Here is a 25,021-nt window from a genome sequence, read left to right as displayed (position 1 = left end):
CAAGATGGCAGTAGTCAGGCCCTCTTGCACCATGCCTTCTTGCTCTCACCCCACGTTTTGTAAATAATGATTATGTATCAGCTGAGATCACTTTCAGCACTGTGCATGCCTGTCACGAGGGACTCACTTGGCTATAGGCTACTTTTGTTCTGCAAGTAGGCATGTATAAGCTCCACCTGAAAAAGCACTTGCAGCTCTGTGAAGGCTACATCATGGCTGCAGCAAGGCTGCGTATGGCTGCATCATGGCTCATTTGCTGGGTCAAGCACAGAGGAGAGAATACAGCATATCTGCTGCTGCTACAGCTCCTGCGCCAGCCCAGCAAGAATCAACAGGTCTGCCGTTGCTACAGTTCTTAGAGTTTTCATCCAGCTTCCCTGCTTTCGCCTTGCCTACAACAGTGTGAGAAGTGAAACAATAGCTATTTAATAAAATCAGAGGTTTCTTTTTGTATACTTCATAGAATTTTTACTGTCACTGGAAGGAGATCAGCACATTCCACCCCCAAATATTCTGCTTTGGTATTAATATATTGATTACTTGAGTTGAAGCTACCTGGAAAAAATAGCAAATACAGAGAGAAACTTTCTCTGAGCTTCCCTTATCTACCTAAAGAAGGATCCTCGAAAAGGACATCAATTGTCATAAATTCCCTTCCGGGGAGTTTCAGCAACCAAGTAAGACTGACTCTTCTAACAGTAGAGGAGATTAGAAGTCAGCAGGAAAACTTAATCAAAAACTATCAAACTCCCATTTCTTCCAAAGATCCATTCTTCTCTGGAAGTTCCTAACACTTCCTTAAGTTCCCTACCTCCCTCTTCTCCTTCTCTATTTTTTTTTTTTTTTTTTTTAGTGTACTATTTGCTTTTTTAATAACAAATTCATAAACCAAAATTTGTTCATTTTTACACAAATGATTCTGATTGGTGCATACTTTTCTTTATGCTAATTTACCAAACCCTGAGTTTTGCTTCTCCATTTCTGGTTAAATATGTATCACTCTAAGCAAATAAAAATGTTTAAATAAGGGTCCTGCATTGGTGTTTAGTTACTTGAAATTAGGTTTTCATTCTGAATAGTTTTAGTAAAGTGTATGTTAAGGTCTGTCTTAAATTGATAAAATACAACCTTCCTCTGCTTAAGCGTGCATCTTTCATTATACAAGTTAGCAAATAGCTTATAACAGTACAAATGTCCAACAATGTAATCATTGCCTTCTGAAATATTTTATAGAGGAATAATTTACCTCTTTACACTAGTAAAGCCTTGCATTTCAGTAGGTTCTATAGCTTCTGTATCATCACTTGAAATTTACAGGCAGGCATTGAAGATACTTCAGCTGTTACAATACTTTTTATCCCCAAGTTTGATAAGCCACCTCTGATTAAGCCACATGTAAATGCTAAATACTTTGATGCATGTTCTAAATATTGTTTTCCTGCAGACATTTGAGTAAGCAGGCGAAATTTGTTGTCCTGAAGTACATAGATGCCCTGATGATTTGTCCTTAAACTGTCGATTTGCTTCTTGAATACTGTAGTCCAAAAATTTTTACAAATGAACTTCATGATATCTAACTCATCCTTGAACCTTGCAGTATCTTTTGTAAACCTTTCTATCAATCCTTTTCCCACTCGAACCCCATGTTTTCCAGTTTAGTTATACAGCGTCCATTTTCCTGCCAATGCAGGGGATCCCTGGATCAGGAAGACTCCCTGGAGGAGGGGCCGGCAATTCACTCCAGTATTCTTGCCTGGAGATTCCCACGGACAGAGGGGCCTGGGGCTATAGGCCATAGCGTTGCAAAGGCACGACTGAGCACACACGCATCCTTCTTACCCAGCTTTACATTTTCTTTTTTTGTATAGCACTTAACCCATTTCTACCACGTTTTATAATTTACTTAAGCTTTTATCTGTCTCCTCATTCTTCCCATCGCCAAGCTCCTTACGGGCAGATATCTGTATTGTACAGTGACGAAGTGCCTGGCACATAGTAAGCATTTCATAAATATCTGTTAAATGTGTAAAGTACAGGAAGCATCTTTGCTCCCTAAGAAGCCTACAAACTTCGTGGAAGCAGGAACCACAGCTATCTTGTTCCAGGATTTTTCCAGAGTCCAGATTAACAGATCAAGAACTTTTAAGGATTGTTGAATGAATTTAATGGTAACTCGGATTAAATACTGCTGGCCTGCTAAGCTTAGTGCACGGATGCCTAGCTAACGAGTGAAGGATGAAAACAAAAGATTATCCATAACATTGTTCTTCAGAACCCACTTTAAACCAACCAGCTGCAACCTAGGTGTAGAGGCTAATAGCCGTATCGTCGCTTTCTTTTTTTTAAGTATAACCCTGCACATGATCTGATCATTTTTTTGTAGTACAATCTGGCACTGGTCTGATCATAGGATGATTCTGGACCGGCGTGACCTAGGACAGTTACATTATCTCTAGACTGAATTTCCTTATAAGTAGTAACAAGCCTGAGTAACAAGTTTATTCAAGCCTTTGGCTTGTGGGGGATAATACACGTAGAGTGTTTCACAGAGTACAAAATAATTGTTAGCTATTAGGAGGAATGACTTTTCCTCTTCATTCGCTTCCCTCCGTTCTTCTAAGGTTTAACCTAATCAAGAGAAGTCTGCGCCCCGCCCACCGCCTCTCTGGGCATGCGCACCAACGGAATGGCCGCACCCTGTCCTAATCAAATCATTTACCGGGGGAAGACGGGGAAATAGACTCGTCTGAACCGTACTCTGAGGGAATCAGGTGGTAAAACGATAAGAGGCACGTCCTCTACAGGTTAAAAGGACCAGGAAGACCCCGCTCTCCTCACCAGAAGAGGTGGGCCGCGAACCCACGTCTCCGAGGACCCCTCCTTCTCTATTAAGATGGTGCATATACTCTCAAGTCTTATTGCCTTTGGTCTTCATTTTTTCCTCTTCTATTAAAAACTTAATAAATTTATCTACCTTTCATCTGCCTGTTGTCAGTTTATTTTATAGACCCTTACTAGGGAACCTAGAAGGGTAGAATGAAAGTATTTTTATCCTCTAGTTTTATTTTCATGCACAAAAGTGTCCAATCACTTCTCTATGGTGCATGAGATAAAGCTTTTAGGGTCTCCTTAAACTGACTTTAATCTCATTTTCTACCATTCTAACCTTTATTTTCAACAAAGAAATTCTCAGATCCACTTTGATTTTGATACCATTTGTCACCTAAATGTACCACAGAAATTGCTATATCCATATTTTCCGAGTTTATCTAATCAATCACAGCTTTCTCCATTTTTTCAAATTAATCTCCTTGTCTTAGAAACAGATTAAAGTTGAATTTTTCAAGTCTGATACCCACTTCCCTTCTGTCTTGAGGCTGAACCTGTATTTTCCTCAGGGAATCAAATATTCTTTACTCTCACTATGGTCCCATCCTGCAGTAACACCAGATTCTGTCCTTTCCAATCAATAGTTTCCCACCCTTTGGACCACACTTCAATAATGGTCATATTACTTAAATCAGTCAGAGACAGACAGACCTGAGATTTTAGCTGGGACAACCTGGGGAAAGTGTGGGTTTTAGTTATTTGTTATTTGTTGATTTTCTATTGTGCCTGAGAGTTCTGAGGACTTATGCCTGAAGCTGCAAGGAATGAAACATGGAAAGACTCAGGTTAGAACAAGTTTGAAGAGGTATGCAGAGAACAGAGCCAGAGAGAGAAAAGAAAAGGGAAGAGAAGATGAGGGAAAGGATATTTGGCTCTTAAACACACAGTGAGAGCTCTAGAAAGTAACCTTGCTTAAAGCAATTTCCTTTCTTAAATATTTCCCACTTCATTTCCAGTCAGGAGAATTATTATAGTCCACATCTCTTTGCCCTAAATCAGATGTTTAGGAGAAAGAATTTCTGAGTGATATACATGCTTAACAAATTTATAACACATTAAGTACAATACACATCTTATCTTTAGAAAATTGCAATTTTGTTTTTAGAGACTGATTTAAAACATATCTATATCATCTATATAGATTATTTATATAATCTTATCATATATCTATATAATAATCCATTATCATCACTACCTCTAACATAGTTTGGCCTCAGGCCAAACAGAGAGGGAACAGAGCCCAGTCCATCAACAAAAAATTGGATTAAAGATTTATTGAGCATGCCCCCCCTCCATCAGAACAAGACTCAGACTCCCCCACAGTCAGCTGCTCCCATCAGGAAGCTTCCACAAGCCTCTTATCCTTATCCATCAGAGGGCCAGAATGAAAACCACAACCATGGAAAAGTAACTAAACTGATCATATGGATCACATGCTTTTTTAACTCAATGAAACTATGAACTATGCCATATAGGGCCACCCAAGTCCAACAGATCTTGGTGGAGATTTCTGACAAGATGAGATCCACTAGAGAAGGGAATGGCAAACCACTTCAGTATTCAGCCTTGAGAACCCCATGAACAGTATGAAAAGGCAAAAAGATATAACACTGAAAGATGAACTCCCCAGGTCAATAGGTGTCCAATATGCTACTGGAGAAGAGTGGAGAAATAAATCCAGAAAGAACAAAGAGACAGAAACAAAGCAAAAACAATGCCCAGTTGTAGATGTGACTGGTGCTGGAAGTAAGATTCAACACTAAAGAACAATATTGCATAGGAACCTGGAATGTTAGGTCCATGAATCAAGGTAAATTGGAAGTGGTCAAACAGGACGATAAGAGTGAACATAGGTGTTTCAGGAATCAGTGAAATAAAATGGATTGCAATGGGCAACTTTAATTCAGATGACCATTATATTTATATTCCATATAGTGCAGTGGTAAAATAATTTGTCTGCCAATGCAGGAGACATGAGTCTGATCCCTGGGTCAGGAAGATACCCTGGAGTAGGAAATGGAAACGCACTTCAATATTCTTGCCTGGGAAATTCCATGGACTGAAGATCCTGGAGGCCTACAGTCCATGGGGTCACAATCAGTCAGAAAAGACTGAGCATATACACATATGACTATTATAACTACTACTGTGGGAAAAAAATCCCTTAGAAGAATGGAGTAGTCCTCATATCAACAAGGGTCCAAAATGCAGTACTTGGGTGCAATCTCAAAAATGATAGAATGATCTCTGTTAATTTCCAAGGGAAATTATTCAGTATCACAGTGATCAAAGTCTATGCCTCTACCACTAATGCTGAAGAAGCTGAAGTTGAACAGTTCTATGAAGACCTACAAGACCTTCTAGAACTAACACACCAAAAAGATGTCCTTTTCATCATAGGGGACTGGAATGCAAAAGTAGGAAGTCAAGAGATACCTGGAGTAACAGGCAAGTTTGACCTTAGAGTACATAATGAAGCAGGGCAAAGGTTAACAGGGTTTTTCCAAGAGAATGCACTGGTTATAGCAAATACTTTCTTCCAATAACACAAGAGAAAACTGTTCATGTGGGCATCACCAGGTGGTGAATACTGATATGAGATTGATTATGTTCTTTGCAGCTGAAAAATGCAGAGGCTCTATACAGTCAGCAAAAAGAAGACTGGGAGCTGACTGTGGCTCAGATCATGAACTCCATACTGAAAAATTCAGACTTAAATTGAAAAAGTTAGGGGAAACCACTAGACCACTCAGGTATGATCTAAATCAAATCCATTATGATTACACACTGTAGGACAAACAGATTCACAGGTTTAGATTTAATAGAGTGCCTGAAGAAGTATAGATGGAGGTTTGTGACACTGTACAGGAGGCAGTGATCAAGACCATCCCCAAGAAAAAGAAATGCAGAAAGGCAAAATGGCTATCTGAGGAGGCCTGACAAATAGCTAAGAAAAGAAGAGAAGCTAAACGCAAAGGAGAAAAGAACAGAACACAGAGTTCCAAAGAATAACAAGGAGATAAAAAAAAAAGCCTTCCTCAGTGTTCAATGTAAAGAAATAGAGAAAAACAATAGAATGGGAAAGACTAGCGATCACTTCAAGAAAATTAGAGATACCAAGGGAATGTTTCATGCAAACATGGGCACAATAAAGGATAGAAACAGTATGGACCTAACAGAATCAGAAGATATTAAGAAGAGGTGGCAAGAATACACACAAGAACTATACAAAAAAGATCTTCATGACCAAGATAACCACAATGGTGTGATCACTCACATAGAGCCTGACATTCTGGAATGTGAAGTCAAGTAGGCCATAGGAAGCATCATTACGAACAAAGCTAGAGCAGATGATAGATTCCAGTTGAGCTATTTCAAATCCTAAAAGATGATGCTGTGAAAGTGCTGCACTCAACAGACAACAAATTTGGAAAGCTCAGCAGGGGCCACAGGGCTTGAAAAGGTCAGTTTTCATTTCAATTCCAAAGCAAGACAATGCCAAAGAATGTTCAAACTACCTCAAATTGCACTCATCTCATAAACTAGCAAAGAAATGTTCAAATTTCTCCAAGCCAGGATCAAACAGTGTGTGAACCAAGGACTTCCAAATGTTCAAGCTGGATTTGGAAAAGGCAGAGGAACCAGAGATCAAATTGCCAACATGCACTGGATCATCAAAAAAGCGAAAGAGTTCCAGGAAAACATCTACTTCCTCTTTATTGACTACAACAAGGACTTTGACTGTGTTGACTTTGACTGTGTTGATCACAAAAAACTGTGGAAAACTCTGAAAGAGATGAGAATACCAAACCACTTTCCATGCATCCTGAGAAATTTGTATACACATTAAGTAGCAAGAGTTAGAACCAGACATGGACAAATTGACAGGTTCCAAATTGGGATAGGAGTACTTCAAGGCTGTGTATTGTCACTCTGCTTATTTAACTTATATGCAGTGTACATCATGTGTGATGCTGGGCTGGATGAACCACAAGCTGGAATCAAGGTTGCTGGGAAAAATATCAACAACTCAGATATGCAGATGACCACCCTTATGACAGAAAGCGAAGAGAAACTAAAGAGCCTCTTGATGAAAGTGAAAGAGGAGAGTGAAAAAGCTGGCTTAAAACTCAACATTCAAAAATCGAAGATCAAAAAAAAAAAAAAAATCTAAGATCATGGCATCCGGTCCCATCACTACATGGCAAATAGATGGGGAAAGAATGGAAACAGTTGGTAATGGACAGGGAAGCTATGCGTGCTGCAGTCCATGGGGTCACAAAGAGTTAAACACGACTGAGTGACTGAACTGATATAAAAATCTAATGAAATATTTGTGAAGGAAGTAGACATTATTTTCCTGTTCTCTCGAGGTTCAAATGTCCTAATATAAAATTACAGTGATGAATTTCAAAACAGTATATCATGTACTAATTTTATTATTAAAATTAGCTCAAATTAATTAGAGAATTATTTTATTTTCTTCAGGTCACATTACTTATCTATTCTTCTTCAGAGTTATACTAAACACCAGAATAATAGATAACAAAATCTGAGACAATATCCTTAAAGGAAATTAGTTTATATTGCACATTATTGAGTAATCAAATATGTCCTTACAGATTAAAAAAAAAAACTTTCCTATAAATAATGCAATAAAATATATTTTCCTACATTTTAATTTTTCTTCTTAAGATAATTCTGCCATGAAAATGATAGAAGAACACAGAAACCTAATTGCCATTTCTTTTCTTTTTTTTTTTTTGGCCTTGCTGTGCTGCATGCAGGATCTTAGTTCCCCAATCAGAGATCAAGCGTGTCCCCTGCAGTGGATGCACCATGTCTTAATGACTGGACCCCTACAGAAGTCCCCTAATTGCCATTTCAATGTTAGTTCTGTTCTCATTCTTTCTTAAATTAACTCTGGAAGATTTTAATCTATTTCTCATTCATTCACCACCACAATTTATATAAAAACAAATAAAAATCAGATTATGTTGTTAATGGAAAATACTATTCATATATATTTATATTACATGCATATATATTATTTGTTATATTTGATTGTCACTTCCATAGCTCATGTTAGGTTTATTTAATCCATAATTGATTATTAACTTCAATATTAGTAGTGCCTGTGCCACAGGTATGATTATCTGAGTTATCATCTAAACAAAGTCTTTTCCAAATCTCTGTCAAATAATTGCTAAGTCATGAGAAAGAGTTTCTGTGGTCCACATTATACCAGTTAGAACAAAAAGACAAATTGTACAATTAAAAAATGATTCATTTTACTTTCATCATTCAATACATATGAACATTGATGTAGGTGTACAGATAGTGACAGGAAGTAATATAGTTCATAGGTGACATTATAAATATTTTATATTCTAACAATAGACTTTTCCCAATACATTAATTTCATCTTCTTGTAACAAAGGCAATATTTTCATTGCCTCCAAAATAAGAGAGATGAGAAAATAAAACCAGCAACAAGCCTAGACAGGACTAAGCTTGAATAATGACGTATTCTGGAAAGGATGCATTTTTCTGAGGAGACTCATTCTGTTCACTAAAATATTACTTCAATTGTGAGTTAGGTTCCATGAGGTTGAATCACCTCTCTATAACAATATCAGGAAGGGAGTTATTTTAGTTATTATTTAGTCATTTATACAAACAGCTGCAACACTAATATATGATTAACTTACATTATATCATAAAAACACATATAGTTTATTTCACAATTAAAGCACAAATATATATATATATATACATATATATATACATATATATATATATATATATATATATATATATATATAGGCCAAAACATCTACAGGCAGCTTATCTTTAAACCATATTAATTATGCAAAGTGTATTCTCATCATTATGTGAAAACCTGACCTCCTTGATGTCTGCACCAAGGAGGACTGAAGGCCATACACATCCATCCATATGAGCTTGGAAGCTTTGAAAAAGGGAAGGGCTTAACTTCTATGGCTTTGTTAGAAAGTCTCTATCTATCTGGTCTCACAGGGGACAAAAAGTGTTTACCTGGGCAGATTCATAGTGGGGAAGAGAAGATAATCTGACCTTGTAAGTGGAGGCATTTTGACTGATTTTTCGCTGCTATAATTGAAAAATCTATCAACTAAAAATAATGATGTTACTGCTAGTTAATATAAAGGTTTAACATATTATGTAAAGATATTTACTATATTAATGACATGTCATTCAGTGAATTGATGGTTTTAAACTGTGGTATTGGAGAAGACTCTTGAGAGTCCCTTGGATTGCAAGGAGATCCAACCAGTCCATCCTAAAGGAAATCAGTTCTGAATATTCATTGGAAGGACTGGTGTTGAAGCTAAAACTCCAGTACTTTGGCCACCTGATGCAAAGAACTGACTCACTGGAAAAGACTCTGATGCTGGGTCTTTGAAGGCAGGAGGAGAGGGGACAACAGTAGATGAGATGGTTGGATGGCATCACCAACTTGATGGACATGAGTTTGAGAAAACTTCGGGAGTTGGTGATGGACAGGGAAGCCTGGTGTGCTGCAGTCCATGGGGTCGCAAAGAGTCAAACACAACTGAGCAACTGAACTGAATTGATTCAGTGAATATTGTCTATGTTCCTATATCAGCAATTGTATGTCTTAATGCCTCGTACCCAGTAGGCAATTAACAAGTGATTCGTTGAACTGAATCTAAGTGGAGTGAGGGGAAGCATTAGATTACATAAGTTTTTTTATCTAACGGAGCTCGTAATGTACAGATTGAGCAGGAACTACCAGAAATTAAACATACTTTCAACATAGTAAATATATGTTGAAGTTACACATAAGGGAAACTCAGCAGCCTGTAAATATTTAAATACAAAGGGAAATTATTATCAAGGAAAGGATAGAGAAATGGTTCTAGAAGTATATTTGCGACTCTTTGGGACATGAAGTTTGAGGAATGGAAGGAAATATAGACAATACATCCTTTACCTCCAAATATCTAATTTTCAGTTTTCTACCAATAGCCACAATCTGGAATGCGTTCTATGATCTGAAAACCACTAATTTGGAATATGTAGTAGAATATATTTAAACAGTACAGATGACTGGGTTCAGAGTACTTCAGAAGATCGCCACAGTACTCACAAACAGATTGCATGAAACAATCTAGAGAAAGTAGGCTCTGCATAAGGAAACATATACAAATATTGACCTTTCCCTAAAATATTTGATTTGCTGAAACTAGGATTTTCAGAAATCTCAAATATGAAATGGAGTAGGCGAGATGAAAGTATACAATAATTAATGGGATATAAGACAAACAACTTTTAATATTTGCTAGATGATATGGAAATGAGAATATTTTGTTTTCTCAAATATTGAGTGATCTTAATCACAGATACTTTTAATTAGTCATGATAATAAAGACCTAAACTTGGTCTACATGTCACTTGAGTACTATAATTACAAGAAATAATAATTTTTTTTTCCTAAATTCCCTAAGCATCTAGGGGAAAATAAAAACTAAAGATTTTTTTTTTTGGCCTAATGAAGGATCATGAATTACTGATAAAATTTAAGTAAAAGTAGAACTTCTTCTAAAATTATTCACAGTTTCTCATTCTTTTGTTGTTGCTATTGTTGTAAGGTATCAACTCTTATGATTCTAAAACTTTTCAATTTCAGCTTGTTTGCCTCTGGGGTGAAGAAAAAAGTCTCTTTGAGGCTTTTAGCACTGGCATTGGTTAGACTCAGGAGATAATTAGGTCTGCAAATGTTGAACAATGAAATCGCTCTTCTCAAATGGTTAGAGCCAACTTTGGGAAAAGGTTTAGGTCAGTTGTTAATTTAACCAGAGCAGATAGCTCATCTCTAATGTGTTAGAGCATTAGTATGCTCCCAAAGTTAAATCTTGGTATAATAATTGGGAAGAGATTTAAAGGGGCAATGCTATGGAGTGCAATGTGAACTTTTCAGGTTTCTGTTCACCCTAATGCCCTCTGGGATGTTCCTAGAGTATAAATAAATTTTCCAGCTATGCTACATTGACCAAACACAATAAAAATGAAAGACTTACTTAAGTCAACTGTAGCACAAGATTCTTCACTTTAATAAGCAATAAAACTAAGTTTAATTACTAATGTTTTCTGTTTGGAACAAGAATTCTCAGCCTGTATAAGTTTTTGTTAAATATTAAAAATTAGATCTAAGAGGATATCAAGATGACAGAGTGGGAGGATGCCTAGCTTCCCTCCAAGTACTGATATATACAAATCACATCTACATGTAGAGCAATTCTCATGAAAACAAATTGGAGAAGGGCAGAAAGACTCTTATGCAATCAAGCTGTATGAAAATTACATGCAGAGTTGGGTGGGAAGGGAAAAGAAGCAATTTGTTGGGGACGTGATCCCTAGGACAGGATACAGAAGAGGAGGGGTATTACAAGGCTCAGAGATTCTCCTAAGGGAAGGGATCAAACCACATATTGGGCTCCCCAGACCTGTGGTCCAACACAGGGAGGATGAATTCCCTTAGCTGGTTTGAAAACTAGTGGGACTAAGAGCAGGAATTAAAGTATAGACCTGCCCATGAAGACTACACACATACTTTCTTACTCCTGAAACAAGGTGGAGGAAGCAGAATGAAACTGCCCGCACTCTGGCCAGTTTCCTTGAGCACCCCAGCATGCATTCCAGGAAGAGCTGAGAACCTGCTCTGACCCATTTTGCTCAGAGATACAGCTGGAGTTTCATAGAGAAAAATAAAATAAAATAAGAAGACAGAAAAATCTGTTTCAAACAAAAGGACAAAATTAAAAAATCATGAAAAGAACAACTAATGAAATAAAAATAAATAATTTACCGTACAAAGAGCTCAGACGTTAGCAATAAGAATGTTAAGTGAAAAACAGAAAAGAAATAAATGAACACAGTAAGAATTTTAACAAGGAGCTATAAAATATAAAAAATTATCAGTCAGAACTGAACAGAATAACTGAAATAAAAAACACACTAGAAGGGGTAAACATCAACTAGGTGATACAGAAGAACACATGAACAATTTGGAAGATAAAATAATGAAAAGCACCTAATCAAAACAGGCTAGATAAATGCTCAGTATAGCTAATCATCAGGGAAATACAAATCAAAATCATAATGAGCTATCACCTCACACATGTCAGAATGACTATCAATGAAAAGTCTACAAATAATAAATGTTGGCTAGGGTTCTCCAAAGGGGAATCCTCCTACATGTTGATGGGAATGTAAATCAGTGCAGTCACTATGAAAAATAGTATGAACATTTCTCACAAAACTAAAAATAAAACTATCATGTGCTGTGTGTGCTAAGTAGCTTCAGTTGTGCCTGACTTTTTGTGACCCTGTGGACTGTAGCCTGCCAGGCTCCTTTGTCCATGGGATTCCCCAGGCAAGAATACTAGAGTGGGTTTCCATGCCCTCCTCCAGGGGAATCTTCCCAATCCAGGGATATGACCAAGCAATTCCACTTATGGTTATATATCTGAAGAAAAACCAAAAATAATAGTTTGAAAATATACATGCAACCCAATGTTCATAGAAACATTATTTACAATGGCCAAGATAGGAAAGTAACCTAAGTATCCATCATCAGTTGAAAGGATAAAGAAGATATGAGTTATATATACATATATATACACATACACACACACACACACACACACACACACACACATATATATATATATATATACATATATATATATATATGCAGTGGGCTACTATTCAGGCACAAAAAGGATAAAATTTTGTTATTTGTATGTAATACTGTGGATGGACTTACAGGGTATTAAGCTAAGTGAATATGTCAGAGAAAGGCAAATACTGTTAGATATCACTTATATGAGGAACCTAAAAATATATAACACACCAATGAATATAAGGAAAAGAAACAGACTCACAGATATAGACAACAAACTACTGGTTATAGTGGAGAGAAGGAAAGAGGGAGACAAAATATAAGGATAGGAAATTAAGAAGTACAACCTGTTATGTATAAAATTAGCTATATGGATATAATATTCAACACAGGGACATAGCTAATATTCTATAATAACTATAACATTTAAAAACTGGAATTACTAGATTATATACTTGTAATGTTTATAATATTGCATTTTAACTATACCTTAAGTTAAACAGGAAAACAGCTTAAGAGATCTGTAGCACAAAATTTAATGTACCAACATTCACACTACAGAGGTCCCAGAAGGTGGAGAGAGAAAAGGATCAAAAATGTAACTGATAAATTGATGGCTGAAAACTTCCCAAACCTCAAAAAGGAAACAGAATCCAGGTACAGGAAGCATGGAATACCAAAGAAATAGGAAACCAAAGAGACGTGCATCAAGACATAATTAACATGGTAAAATTTTAAAGATAATGAGGTGATTTTAAAGACAGGAAGAGAAAAACAAAAAGTTACAAAGAAAGGGACACCAATAAGGCTATTAGCTGGTGTTTCTGCACAAACTTTGCAGGCCAGAAGGAAATGGCATGATATGCTTAAAGTATTGAAATGGAAAAACCTGCCACCTATGATATTCTAACCAGCAAGATTATCATTAGGAATTGAAGGATATAATGAGGAGAATATATGGGTAATATTCTAGACTACAAGGATACACCAGTGAACAACCTAGCCTTCACAAATTGCTTTCTAGATGTTGTGCAGTGCAGTAGAACTTCTGAGATAATAGAAATGGTCCATGTGGAAAATTCTGAAAGAGAAGGGAATTCCAGACCACCTTACCTGCCCCCTGAGAAATCTATATGCAGATCAAGAAGCAACAGTTAGAACTAGACATGGAACAATGGACTGGTTCCAAATTGGGAAAGAAGTGTGTCGAGGCTGTATATTGTCACCCTGCTTATTTAACTTATATGCAAAGTACTACATGCAAAATGCCAGGCTGGATGAAGCAAAACTGGAATCAAGATTGCCACGAGAAATGTCAATAAACTCAGATATGCAAATGACAACACCCTTATGGCAGAAAGCAAAGAAGAACTTAAGAGCCTCTTGATGAAAGTGAAAGAGGAGAGTACAAAAGCTGGCTTAAAACTCAACTTTCAAAAAACTAATGTCATGGCATCCAGTCCCATCACTTCATGGCAAATAGATGGGGAAAGAATGGAAACAGTGACAGACTATTTTGGGGGGCTCCAAAATCACTACAGATGGTAACTGCAGCCATGAAATTAAAAGATGCTTGTTCCTTGGAGGAAAAGCTATGACCAACTTAGACAGCATATTAAAAAACAGAGACATTACTTTGTCAACAAATATCCATCTAATCAAACTATGGTTTTTCCAGAGGTCATGTATGAATAAGAGGTTGAACTATAAAGAAAACTGAGAGCCAAAGAACTGTTGCTTTTGAACTGTGGTGTTGGAGAAGATTCTTGAGAGTCCCTTGAACTGCAAGGAGATCAAATCAGTCAACACTAAAGGAAATCAGTCCTGAACATACATTGGAAGTATGGATGCTGAAGCTGAAACTCCAATACTTTGGCCACCTGATGCAAAGAACTGACTCATTGGTAAATACCCTGATGGTGGGCAAGATTGAAGACAGGAGAGGGGATGACAGAGAATGAGAGGGTAGAATGGCATCACCGACACATTGGACCTGAGTTTGAGCAAGTTCCTGGAGTTGGTGTTGGACAGGGAAGCCAGATGTGCTGCAGTCCATGGGGTCGCAAAGAGTTGGACGTGACTGAGCAACTGAACCGAACTGATATCCGCACTTCCAGTATAGCAGTTAGTCACTAGCCATATGTGGCTACTGTAGTTAGTGTAAGGACTACATTTCTAATTTAATTTCATTAATTTAAATCACCATATGTGATCAGTAGTTTCTGTATTCCACAACATGATCCTATAATGTTTGTATGTGTGTTTGCAGGGGTGGTGTGGACATGGGAGAGTTGTCTAAACATGGCATAAGTGATTAAAATGAGCTAGGAAGGAAGAGGTCAGAAGAGACTTTTTTTTTTTTTTTTTTTAGAGAATGGACATCACATTTTTTTTTCTTTTTCCCAATTATTTTTATTAGTTGGACACTAATTACTTTACAATATTGTAGTGGTTTTTGCCATAAATTGACATGAATCAGCCATGGATTTACATGTGTTCCCCATCCTGAATCCCCCTCCCACTTCCCTCCCCATCCCATCCCTCTGGGTCATCCCAGTGCACCAGCCCTGAGCACTTGAAGGAAGAAGAGACTTCTTCCTTCAGATTCTTTAGTCTCTTTAAAGACTTAAAGTCTGGTTAAAGTGACTCTGAAAATGAGATACACGACTCCTTGAAATACATAATTAAGCTGCAAAATGGTCTTACTGTAGGCAATCGTATTCATGTCACAATTACTGTCTGAACACCAGTTAATGTCCACATAGGGAAGAGTAATTATAAAAGCCATTAATTAGGGTATATTTACTGTTCCATTGTCAAAACTAATTGCCTGGAGTAAGATGTTCTCCCTTGATTAATGGGATTATAAAGGCAAGGGCAAATCTGTGGAGGCTACAGTGTGCTTCCAGGTGAAATACTCAAGTTTCTGGTAACCATTAGCTCCAGGTTACAACCACATGGTGTGCTCTGGTTGCTCGGTTCAGATCTTAGTGTTAGCTCAGTTCAGTTCAGTTCAGTCGCTCAGCCGTGTCTGGCTCTTTGCAACCCCATGGACTGCAGCACGCCAGGCCTCCCTGTCCATCACCATCTCCCGGAATTTGCTCAAAATCATGTCCATTGAGTCAGTGATGCCATCCAGCCATCTCATCCTCTGTTGTCCTGCCTTCATCTTCAACTTCTCCCGCCTTCAATCTTTCCCAGCATCAGGGTCTTTTCAAATGAGTCAGCTCTTCACATCAGGTGGCCAAAGTATTGGCTCAGCTTCAACATCAGTCCTTCCAATGAACACCCAGTACTGATCTCCTTCAGGATGGACTGGTTGGATCTCCTAGGGATTCTCAAGAGTCTTCTCCAACACTACAGTTCAAAAGCATCAATTCTTCAGTGCTCAGCTTTCTTTGTAGTCCAACTCTCACATCCATACATGACTACAGGAAAACCATAGCCTTGACTAGATGGACCTTTTTTGGCAAAGTAATGTCTCTGCTTTTTAATATGCTGTCTAGGTTGGTCATAACTTTTTTTTCCAAAGGAGTAAGTGTCTTTTTATTTCATGGCTGCAATCACCATCTGCAGTGATTTTGGAGTCCAAAAATATAAACTCAGCCACTGTTTCCAGTGTTTCTCCATCTATTTGCCATGAAGTGATGGGAACGGATGTCATGTTCTTTGTTTTCTGAATGTTGAGCTTTAAAGCCAACTTTTTCACTCTCCTCTTTCACTTTCATCAAAAGGCTAGTTCTTCTTCACTTTCTGCCACAAGGGTGGTGTCATCTGCACACCTAAGGTTATTGATATTTCTCCCAGCAATCTTGATTCCAGCTTATGCTTTATCCAGCCCAGCGTTTCTCATGATGCACTCTGAATATAAGTTAAATAAGCACAGTGACAATATACAGCCTTGATGTACTCCTTTTCCTGTTTAGAACCAGTGTTATATCAGTGACAGTTAATTGAGTTTTGGGCATCCAATAGATGATCCACCCAAATACCACACTTTATCCCTAAAGATGAAACTCATTTAAAAAGAACCTTCTGTTGTGTAAGTATTAATTCAATATGTAACATGGAATAGTAATGAAAAATAGAATATCGTCTTTACTGACAGGCAATCATATTGCCTATGTGATGGGCTATATGTGTTCTCTACACTATTTGACAATTATATCCACCTTAATTCAACCATAGTTTTTGTTTAGTTTGCTTTCTGTAGAATTTCAGTTCAGTTCAGTTCAGTCGCTCAGTCATGTCCAACTCTTTGCAACCCCCTAACTGCAGCACACCAGGCTTCCCAGTCCATCACCAACTCCCGGAGTTTGCTCAAACTCATGTCTGTCAAGTTGATGATGCCACCCTACCCTCTCATTTTCTGTGGTCCCCTTCTCCTCCTGCCTTCAATCTCTCTCAGCATCAGGGTCTTTTCAAATGAGTCAGTTCTTCGCATCAGGTGACCAAAGTATTGGAGTTTCAGCTTCAGCATCCATCCTTCCAATGAATGTTCAGGACTGATTTCCTTTAGTATTGACTGATTTGATCTTCTTGCAGTCCAAAAGACTCTCAAGAGTCCTCCAACACCACAGTTGAAAAGCATCAATTCTCTGGTGCTCAGCTTTCTTTATAGTCCAACTCTCACATTCATACGTGACCACTGGAAAAACCATAGCTTCGACTAGATGGACCTTTGTCAGCAAAGTACTGCCTCTGCTTTTTAACGTGCTGTCTAGGTTGGTCATAGTTTTTCTTCCAAGAAGCAAGCATCTTTTAACTTCATGACTTCAGTCACCCTCTGCAGTGATTTTGGAGCCCAAGAAAATAAATCTGTAAAATCTAGGATGCACCTATTCCCTGGGGCTTTGGGTACTGAGGAGGTGTCTGAACAGCAGCATAGTTCAGCAATAAAAGAGAATGCTCTTCAGTCCTTCCAGTTGATTCACATACCCTTCTTCTGTGATTCTAAAGCTTGTTCATTCCTCTCTTTAACACTTTACACAAAATCCTTCTTGCATTATATCATTTTTGATTCCTCTTTATTTCATGTAGCAACTTGAAGATTGCACAGGTATAAAAAACTGCAAATATTTCCCAATCCAGGGATTCAATACAAGCTCATTGAATAAGTGGGTGAATAATGAATAAATAAAGCCCATGAAGAGACAAAAGCACATTTGAATGTTGTATTCCTATAATAAAAATGGAAACTTAGCTACTAACTTCATACAATTTTGTTTTCATCAACATATTACCAAATCCCCCAATAGAAAATAAACAGAGTCCCAATTGAACAATTTGAAATGGCACTCCCCTGATATTGGCAAGTACTATTATTCAATATTTATTTCTAACTCTTTACTATTTTTCAGCAGTTTGTAACAGTGGGTGTGAAAATATAGGCAGGAACAGGTTATAACCCATATTTGAGGATAATTTATTAAACTATTATTCATTCAGTGTCCTGCAGTGATAATATTGAAAAGCATTATATAGAATAAATAAGATGGAAAGAAATACATATTTGCTTATAATGCATATGTTGCTTTCAATTTATTTTTGTAGATTTTATAGATACATGTATATATGCCTATATTTGTGTGTATATATATATTTTTGATAGTTCTTGCTGAGAAAAAGGGAGACCAAACTGAGATGAAGAGAATTTTCTACACTCCCTGTATTACATTTTAAAAAATCATTTCAGGACCTCAAAAGTCACCAAGACAGAATTGGATATGTAAGAAATTGGCTGGGAGTAACCTGGGGAGAATAAGGCTTTTGAGTGAAAGCTGAGGTGAATCCCAAATGTACAGTAACTGGAGGCTGTCAGCTGAGGACACTCCACAGTAGTTTCTGCATGAAGGATAGCTGCGCAATGCCCTCCCACAGCTGCGACAAACTTCAACCACCCTAACAAGATGAGAGTGGGATTGCCATTCTGAAGTATTTCCACTTACAGTACTTCAGTAACTCATTATAAAATCCCATGTTAGACTGTTTGAGATAAAAGGGACTTAAGAAACATAACAAAAGGTAATGTGTCACTCTTATTTGAATGCTGGCCTTGGGGGGGGGGCAGTTTAAAATAAAAGAGCTATTAAAAATATTTGGAGGACAATTGATAATATCTCAATATGAATTTGATAATAGGTGACTTTAGGGAAATATTTCGAACTTTTTTTGAGTTAATAGCATCATGGTTATACAGAGAATTCTCATATTTCTTACAGAAGAGTACTATAATATTTGAGGGTAAAATACCATATCATTATTTATAAACACAGCAGCAAAAATAGTAAAATAAGTCCAAATGTTAACAGTTGTTAGATACGTTGTGAGCATATGTATGCTTATTTAATTATATATTTTTTCTACTGTAATCTATGTTTGGATATTACCATAGTAAAAATATTAAAGAAAAATACAAACCAGTGTCTTTCTTTTAAAACATTTCAACTAAAAGAAGAGCTGCAATAAATAATGAAAGAAAATTTTACTACTTCTCATTCTTAGTAAACTTAGAATAAAGATATTGTAAAGATATTATTTCATCTTTATACCAATAAAGATATTGGTAAAGATATTGGATGAAAATAATTTAATTTTATTTTCTGATAGAAATTTATTTTATTGGAACAACTTTTAGAAACACATTGTACAATGAGACATACTTCTAACATGCATGGCTCAGACATCAAGGGACCCACTTTTCTCCAACAATTTTTAAAGATAAAGGAATATTTAATGTGAAAACTATTTTTAAATGCTAATTTGTTTTAATTAGGAAATTTTTAAGGAATAAACAACATGCACTGGTATATGAGTAGTCAACAGATTATCAGGTCTTATATCTCCCACAAAAAAGAACCTACAGCTTTCATTTTCTGTGGCTACCTCTCTAGTTTAAGCATTATCCTCCTTAACATGAAAAGTCAGAACATGAGATTAAGGTAGACAACCTATAAAGTTTACAATATGCTAAATAATGAGAGAATCACTTTGGTACATAGAGGTATTTTTTTTAAAAAGAGCACTCAGAAGGATGTACTTTTTGCCAAAATTATTGTTATTATAAACAATGATTTTATACAAAAAGATTTCAGTGTGCATCATACTAATTATCAACACAATTCATCCAAATCAATAATTTCAGTGAAAAGTATGAATTTATGCACACAATAGAGATCACTGAAGAATAATGATTTAGTTAGGAAAAGATTAATGCACCATCTGCATTTCCTCAGGCATAGGGCCATCTCTGTGTGCCAAGAAATTCAATACTTTTAGATTTGAACTTGTTCAAGTTGATGGCATTTCTTATTGTTATTTCCAAGTCATTGTATCAAAACCATGTTTAAGGATGGTAGGTCCATGTTACAGAAACAACAGTCAAAATGTACGTCTCCATCCCTACCTTCTCTAATCTGAGTCCACTACTTTTATACAGGTTTGCTTTCTATTTCTTTTGGGTCCATAACAATTGTGGTAATGTTTCGCGTACCTTAATTTGTTATACAATGCTCCTTGTGTGAAAGATGTGTTCTAACATCCTCTCACTGTCAAGTTACTTCTCGTCCACTCTCTTTTCTAACCAAGACTATCTTCTCTTTTCAGAGAATGTTTGCACATTAGATTTTCCTACATACTTGAACAAAGAAGTTATAGAAGTCAAAGAGAATAAAGCTCTTATTATAATATAGGTGGGGGTGACACATGTTTGGGTCAGAAAGCATTTCCCAACAGGCCTGTTGAGTAATGGTAAGAGATAGGAACAGACAACTAACATCCTCTGTGAAATTAAGGAAGTCTGTCCACAGGAGCTAAAGATGAATATATCAGACTGTACAGCAAAGAAGGACACTTTGAGAAAATAAAATGGCTATTTGTTCCTTGTGGTAAAGTAAGATAGAATGTGTTGTGTATAAAGAAAGGCATATGATTTATTATTGTTGAATTATAAGGTTTGCTGAAGAGAGTTCCTGTCTGAGGAAATTAACTCAGACAGATGACAAGTATCTATTAATAGAGAACATTTTACTATGTAGAGTATAACTGGAATTTAAGTTACATGTGAGAAAATACAATAAATAAATTTAAGCAGAAGATTTATATAATTTAAATTTGAATTTAGAAAGAATATTCTTTCTCAATAGTAAGGGATGAATAGTCAAGAGTTAGTTTAGAATCTATGAAGACAGAATTACCTGTTCTGAGATGAATAAAACCTACAAGAATATGATTCACTTCATTTTTCTCTAGTGTCTCTGTTAAACAGAAATACATAAATTGTATAATTGTGTGTGCCCCAATAAGAGAGAATATCCACAACAAAGACCCGATATGAGGTAAATAAAAGAGTCTAAAGACAAAAAGAAAAATGTGGGGTAAAGAAATATAGATATCAGCTCCTATATATTAAAAGGCCTCATAGATTTCTAGGTGAGATTGATCTTTTTTAAGGCTACATCTTGATAAAATTCCCAAACTGCAAGTATAAAGAGAATGTATCATAAATCTACAAACAGAAAGAATCCGCTATGTGCAAAGAAAACCATTTCAACTCACACATCTCATCTGAGAAAATAAATTGAAATGACCCTAATAAAACAGCAAAATAAATAAGCACATGATGTTAATAGAGACAAAGATAACTTCAAAGTTAAATTCAATAACGACATAAGTACTGAAATATCTTTGCAATGGAAAAAATCAGATGGCAATAAAAATGTTTATGCTAGTTTAGAACAAAAGTGCAAATCTAGGAGAGAAAAATTTAGAGAAACAGGAAGGAAAGTGTCCAATATTCTTACCGGGTGGAAAAGAGGTAAAACTAGTAGAGGGCTTGAAGCCTGAAAATATTATAAAGGTCTTAAATGTCTTATGGGCTTCCCTTATAGCTCATTTGGGAAAGAATCTGCCTGCAATGTAGGAGACCTGGGTTCTATTCCTGGGTCAGGAAGATCCCCTGGAGATGGAAATGGCAACCCACTCCAGTATTCTCGCCTGGAGAATCTCATGGACAGAGGAGCCTGGTGGGCTACAGTATACAGGGTCACAAGAGTTGGGCAAGACTTGGTGACTAAACCACCAAAGGTCTTATAAAGCAAATGAAGGAAATGAGAAAAAAGCATATTGCTGGGCCAAATGAAATTTGAAATTTAATTTTCATATATGAGTAAATATATGCTTGATTGTAAATACTGGCAAAAAGGCATTAACAATGAGAAAAAACTGAGAAAACGTCCCAAATTAACATGGGGAGACAAAAGGAATAGTTATAACATTACTAGAACATTTAAGACAAGGAAAATAAAAACAACAAAAGTAAAATGAACCTTAGATATTAACTTAAGTGGAAGGAATGATATCAAATATACAGGTTATTTTCCTGAATTCTCCATTCAAAGTAGAAAATGGTTACACTGAGATTTTATTTAAAACTTGAAATAAACTGTTGGTTATTAATTAACATAAATATAAGCATGTATTATAATATTAATACCAAACCAGATAGAGTTTAACATCAAATAACAAAAGAATCAGAGTATATAATAATAATAAAAACACAAACAGATGTATACATGTGTGTACACACATGAAGAATGGGAAATAAAAGGTAAAATCTCTTGCACAAATAATTTTGAAGCTAGAAATAATAAAATCTAACCAAAACAAAAGGAAACTTAAAAGAAAAAAAAAAAACACTGCAATACATTTCCCAAATTGGATAGAACTAATTATTAGGTTGCTGCAAATATAAATACAGTTTTGGACCATGAATTTTAAATCATTATAACTCGGCTCAAACACATTTTTATTAATCAAAATAGGAACCATTACAATTACATAGCAAAACGTATTTTTGCCAATGAGAAATAACTTCATTTATCAGTTCAGTTGCTCAGTCACATCTGACTCTGCAAAACAATGGACTGCAGCACACCAGGCCTCCCTGTCCATCACCAACTTCCGAAGCCTGCTCAAACTCATGTCCATCGAGTCGGTGATGCCATCCAGTCATCTCAGTTTCTGTTGTCCCCTTCTCCTCCTGCCTTCAATCTCTCTCAGCATCAGGGTCTTTTCAAATGAGTCAGTTCTTCCCATCAGGTGGCCAAAGTATTGGAGTACCAGTTTCAGCATCAGTCCTTCCAATGAATATTCAGTACTGATTTCCTCTAGGATTGACTGGTTTGATTTCCTTGATGTCCGAGGGACTCTCAAGAGTCTTCTCCAACACTACACTTCAAAAGCATCAATTCTTCGGTGCTCAGCTTTCTTTATAGTCCAACTCTCACATCCATACAAGACTACTGAAAAACCATAGCTTTGACTAGATGGACATTTGTCGGCAAAGTAATATCTTTTTAATATGCTCTCTAGGTTGGTCATAGATTTTCTTCCAAGGACCAAGGGTCTTTTAATTTCATGGTTGCACTCACCATCTGCAGTGATTTTGGAGCCCCCCAAAACAAAATCTTTCACGGTTTCCATTCTTTCCCCATCTATTTGCATGAAATGATGGGATCAGATGCCATGATCTTAGTTTTTTTAATGTTGTGTTTTAAGCCAACTTTTTCACTCTCCTCTTTCACTTTCATCAAGAGGCTCCTTAGTTCCTCTTTGCTTTCTGCCATAAGGGTGGTGTCATCTGCGTGTCTGAGGTTATTGATATTTCTCTTGACAATCTTGGTTACAGCTTGTGCTTCATCCAGCCTGGCATTTCACATGATGTACTCTTCATATAAGTTAAATAATTAGAGTGACAATATACAGCCTTGATGTGCTCCTTTCCCAATTTGGAACCAGTTCATTGTTCCATGTCCAGTTGCTTCTTGACCTGCACACAGATTTCTCAGGAAGCAAGTAAGCTGGTTTGGTATTCCCATCTCTTGAAGAATTTTACAAAGTTTGTTTAGTCCTGTAGCATGAAAATCTACAAAAGCTTCGAGATTTGAAAAACAGTTAGAATGCATTTTCTGTGTCTTTATGTTTATGGAAGCATTTTTCCACAAGAAGTTGTGGAGATGCTTGAAGAAGGGTGATTCAGTTAGTGAGAGGTCAGATGAATATGGAGGCAAAACTTCGTAGCCCAATTCATTCAACTTTTGAAAAGTTCCTTGCATGACATGCAGCTGGGTGTTTTCATGAAGAAGAATTGGCCCTTTCTGTTGACCAATGCCAGCTGCAGGCATTGCAGTTTTCAGTGCATATATCATTGATATGATGAGAATAATTTTCAGATGTAATGGTTTCAAAGGGATTCAGAAAGCTATAGGGGATCAGACTGCCAGCAGACCACCAAACAGTGACCACGACCTTTTTTTGATGCAAGTTTTGCTTTGAGAAGTGCTAAAGGTCTGTCTGGTCAAGGCTATGGTTTTTCCAGTGATCATGTATGGATGTGAGAGTTGGATTGTGAGGAAAGCTGAGTGCTGAAAAATTGATGCTTTTGAATTATGGTGTTGGAAAAGACTCTTGAGAGTCCTTTGGACTGCAAGGAGATCCAACCAGTCCATCCTCAAGGAGATCAGTCCTGGGTGTTCATTGGAAGGACTGATGCTGAAGCTGAAACTCCAATACTTTGGCCACCTCATGCGAAGAGTTCACTCACTGGAAAAGACCCTGATGCTGGGAGGGATTGAGGGCAGGAGGAGAAGGGGACAACAGAGGATGAGATGGCTGGATGGCATCACCGACTCGATGGGCAGGAGTTTGAGTAAACTCTGGGAGTTGGTGACGGACAGGAAGGACTGGCATGCTGCGATTCATGGTGTTGCAAAGAGTTGGACACGACTGAGAGACTGAACTGAACTGAACTGATGGAGTTTTTTCTCAACCCAACCACTGAGCTGATCATTGCCAGTTGTCATATAAAATTCACTTTTAGTCACATATCACAGTCCTATCGAGAAATGGTTCACTGTTGTTGCACAGAATAAGAGAAGACCAGACTTCAAAACGAGGATTTTTTTTTATTTTCAGTCAGCTCATGAGGCATCCACTTATCAAGCTTTTTCACCTTTCACCTTTCCGATTTGTTTCAGTGCTAAATGACTGTAGAATGGTCAATGCTGAGTTATTCAGCAACTTCCCCAGTAGCTGTAAGAGGATTAGCTTCGATGATTTTTCTCGGTTGTTGTCAACTTCTGATGGCCAGCCACTACATTCCTCATCTTCAAGGCTCTTGTCTCCTTGCAAAACTTGTTGAACCACCGCTGCACTCTACATTCCTGGGTCAAATGCGTTGTTGAGGTTGTGAACTGTCCTACTGCTTTATATCCCATTTTGCACTTGAATAAGAAAATCACTCAAATTTGCTTTTTATGTAATATCATTTCCATGGTCTAAAATAAATGTAAAACAAACAGCAAGTAATAAATGTCCAATAGGATTGAAGATATAGGCCCAAATAAGATTGAAGGCAGAAGGAGAAAACGGCATCAGAGGATGAGT

The 25,021-nt window shown here is 36.8% G+C and overlaps 1 long non-coding RNA gene across 1 annotated transcript; it reads right to left on the bottom strand.

Annotated features, from left to right (window-relative positions):
- Positions 1-1,138: 1,138 nt before the first annotated feature.
- On the bottom strand, positions 1,139-2,877 carry LOC139031106 (uncharacterized). Its single transcript, XR_011483531.1, has 2 exons — positions 2,839-2,877; positions 1,139-1,678 (listed from the first exon to the last, which is right to left on the bottom strand). It is a non-coding gene; the product is annotated as an uncharacterized lncRNA (long non-coding RNA).
- Between the last annotated feature and the right edge of the window lie 22,144 nt (positions 2,878-25,021).

This window comes from Odocoileus virginianus, chromosome 25 (assembly GCF_023699985.2).
Source record: "Odocoileus virginianus isolate 20LAN1187 ecotype Illinois chromosome 25, Ovbor_1.2, whole genome shotgun sequence".
Lineage (NCBI taxonomy): Eukaryota > Metazoa > Chordata > Mammalia > Artiodactyla > Cervidae > Odocoileus > Odocoileus virginianus.
This window is presented reverse-complemented; position numbering and strand designations above follow the sequence as displayed.